This window comes from Penaeus chinensis, chromosome 14, assembly GCF_019202785.1.
Source record: "Penaeus chinensis breed Huanghai No. 1 chromosome 14, ASM1920278v2, whole genome shotgun sequence".
In the NCBI taxonomy this organism is placed as follows: domain Eukaryota; kingdom Metazoa; phylum Arthropoda; class Malacostraca; order Decapoda; family Penaeidae; genus Penaeus; species Penaeus chinensis.
The window spans coordinates 12,596,474-12,601,473 of record NC_061832.1 but is presented as its reverse complement, the minus strand read 5'-3'; positions in this window follow the sequence as shown (position 1 = coordinate 12,601,473).

Genomic DNA, 5,000 nt, shown 5'->3' with positions numbered 1-5,000 from the left:
ATATTATATATTTATATACACAATGTATTATATATATATTATATATATACACTATGTATTATATATTGTATATATATACACTATGTATCATATATATTATATATACATATATATATATGAATATACATACACCCACACACATATATATGCGTATGTGTATGTATGTATATATATAAATATATATATATATATATATATATTTATATATATATATATATATATATATAAATATATATATTTGTATGTGTGTCTGTGTGTGTGTGTGTGTGATAGATATATATACATATGTGTATATACATACATATATATATGTATATGTATATATATACATATATAAATATATATGTCTGTGTGTGTGTGTGTGTGTGTATTTGTGTATGTAGATATATGTGTATATATATATATATATAAATATATATATATATATATGCATATGTAAATATATATGTATATATATGTAAATATATATGTATATATATGTAAATATATATGTATATATATGTAAATATATATGTATATATATATATATATATATATATATATATATATATATGTAAATATATATGTATATATATATGAAAATATATATGCATATATATGTATATGTATATATATGTAAATATATATATGTACATATATATGTAAATATCTATGTATATATATGTAAATATCTATGTATATATATGTAAATATCTATGTATACATATGTAAATACATATGTATATATATATATGTATATATGTATATATAATACATAATATATATAATACATAATACACGTAATATATAATATATAATATATGTATATATATGTTAATATATGTACATATATACATGTATACATATATACATGTATACATATATACATGTATATATGTATGTAAATATATGTACATATATACATGTATGTATGTAAATATATGTTCATATTTACATGTATATATGTATGTAAATATATGTTCATATATATACGTATATATGTATGTAGATACATGCACATATATGTTTATATATATGTATGTAGATACATGCACATATATGTATATATATGTATGTAGATACATGCACATATATGTATATATATGTATGTAGATACATGCACATATATGTATATATATGTATGTAGATACATGCACATATATGTATATATATGTATGTAGATACATGCACATATATGTAAATATATGTATGTAGATACATGCACATATATGTATATATATGTATGTAGATACATGCACATATATGTATATATATATGTATGTAGATACATGCACATATATGTATATATATGTATGTAGATACATGCACATATATGTATATATATATGTATGTAGATACATGCACATATATGTATATATATGTATATATTTACAAATATGTGTGTGTATATACACACATATACACGTATACGCGTGTACCATATATCGTTTTCCACCACCTTCGCGTAGCCTCCATTTCCCTAAGACAAAGAGTTGATTTTCACACCTGGGCGCCGCCCGCACTCAACAGCCACGCCCACTTCCCACTGTGGTTCCTCTTGCGATATTATTTATATATACAATATACGTATACAATATATATGTATATGTATATGTATATGTATATGTATATGTATATGTATATGTATATGTATATGTATATGTATATGTATATGTATATGTATATGTAAATGTAAATGTATATGTATATATATATGTATATGTATAAGTATATGTATAAGTATATGTATAAGTATATGTATAAGTATATGTATAAGTATATGTACAAGTATATGTATAATTATATGTATAAGTATATGCATAAGTATATATGTAAATGTATACATGTATGTATGTAAATGTACACATTTATGTATGTAAATGTATACATATATGTATGTAAATGTATACATGTATGTATGTAAATGTATACATGTATGTATGTAAATGTATACATGTATGTATGTAAATCTATACATGTATGTATGTAAATGTATACATGTATGTGTGTAAATGTATACATGTATGTATGTAAATGTATATATGTATATGTATATTTGTATATGCATATATGTATATGTATATATGTAAATGTATACATGTATATATGTATATGCCTATATGTATATATGTATATGTATATATGTATATGCATATATGTATATGTATATATGTAAATGTATACATGTAAATATGTATATACCTATATGTATATGTATATATGTAAATGTATATATGTATATGCATATGTATATGTATATATGTTTAATGTATATATATATATATATGTATGCATGTATATGTTTATGCATGTGTATATATATATATATGTATGCATGTATATATATGTATGCATGTGTATATATGTGCGTATGTATATATATATGTATGCATGTATATATATGTATGCATGTATATATATGTATGCATGTATATATATGTATGCATGTATATATGTATGCATGTGTATATATGTGAGCATGTATATATATGTACGCATGTATATATATATATATATGTATGCATTTATATATGTATGCATGTATATATGTATGCATGTATATGTATGCATTTATATATGTATATGCATATATGTATATATATGTAAATGTATATATGCATATGTATATATGCATATGTATATCTATATATGTATACATGTATATATGTATACACGTATATATGTATACATGTATATATATATGTATGCATGTATATATATGTATGCATGTATATATATGTATGCATGTATATATGTATACATGTATATATATGTATATATGTATACATGTATATATGTGTATACATGTATATATATGTATATTTGTATATATGTATACATGTATATATGTATACACGTATATATATGTATGCATGTATATATGTATACATGTATATATATATGTATATATGTATACATGTATATATATATGTATACATGTATATATATATGTATATATGTGTACATGTATATAACTATGTATGGTTATATATGCATTATATCTACATAATATATAATATATATATATCTATATATATATATGTATTATTGTATATGTATATATTTGTATTATTGTATATGTATATATTTGTATTATTGTATATGTATATATTTGTATTATTGTATATGTATATATTTGTATTATTGTATATGTATATATTTGTATTATTGTATATGTATATATATGTATCTATATATACGTATATATATATATATGTATCCGTATATACGCATCTATATATATGTGTATATATATGTATCCATATATACGTATCTATATATATGTATAAATGTATTCATATATACGTATCTATATATATGTATAAATGTATTCATATATACGTATCTATATATATGTATAAATGTATTCATATATACGTATCTATATATATGTATAAATGTATTCATATATACGTATCTATATATATGTATAAATGTATTCATATATACGTATCTATATATCCATATATACGTACCTATGTATGTGTATATATTTGTATATATATGTAAATATATATACATATATACTATCACACAGACACAAACACAAACACATAAACATATGCACATACACACACACACACATACACACACGCTATATATATATATATATATATATATATATATATATATATATATATATATATATATATATATATATATATATGCGTGTGTGTGTGTGTGTGCATGCGCGCGGGAGCAAATAAATTCCTGTTACGGGCCATTCTCTTAATAGCTAAGCGATTTTCCCAACCCTCTCCGGGCTGGAAAGAGCACTCCTGCAGCTTTCCGCTGTCTGTTTCGCGCGAAGTGGTGAACGGTCGCCGCGGGTCAGACCTCACCTTTTTGTGAATAAGCGTGACTTGAACGATCCTTTTGGGGACCTGTTTACGACGCAGATGTTCGAGATTTACCAGCATGCATTCTTAAAGGTATTGATAGCTGGCCTTTCTGATTTAAAACTTCCAATCGATCGCATTCCCTTAGTCTCACCTTCTCCAAACAATTTCCAAAGACTCTTTATCTTCTGATCTTTATGAATGCTGAAATATGGGATTACAATAATTCTTGTGCTTATCATTCTTAATAAATGTAATGTGCCATATCATATCATATATATTCTGGGTATGATTCTTGCATATCCGTAAAACTAAATTGTGCCTTGGGAGACACAAGCATAGTAGAATGCTCGACCTATATTTATTCCTGGAATAATATACACGATTAATAAGCGAAGCCTTATCAAAGACTAGAAATTTCGACTATTTTTGTTTTGTTTTGTCATAATGGTATGCTAACAAACATAACAGTGTTATACATTTGTTTATTATATATTTACTTACTTATTCATTCATTTATTTACTTATTCTACGGTACACTTCACACCTTTCAGTGGCACAACAGCCAGCGCCAAAGGACGGGCAACGGCCAGTCCGAGGGCCTCGAAGGTGGGGGGGGGGGGGTCGGGGGATCTCGCGGGACTGCTGTAGGCGGGACAGGGGGACAGGGGGCGGGGGACGGCTACGCGCGGTAAAGTGTACGGATATACCTACACATACATATACAATTAAGGGTGTTTCAATAAATCCGACTTTTTCAGAATACTTCAGCAAGTTGCTAAACAGGCGCCTACTATGCTTAAATGACGACATGCAAAATATTAGACAAATCAAAAAATATCTACTATTCGCAATTTTTTATTAAAGTATAATACCATTTCCGGCGCTGGGATGAGGTGCGGCGGCCTCAGCCGGCCTTGCTGTGACCCACATGACCCACGGAAGGGCATTTCGGTTTATCCGACATTATGGCAGAATTAAACATTGGGTAACTTAGGTCATTGCATATGATTCCTGGGGACTTCCGTAAAGATTCCCAGTCACTATGCATTTCCATATAAACTTGTGCTACCTTAATAATGCACATTACTCGCTCGCCTATATTGTGGTGACGATCTCGTCAGTGGCGATATGGCACTTCGACGTGGTGGTTTGCGTAGTGCCGATACACGTATACTGAAA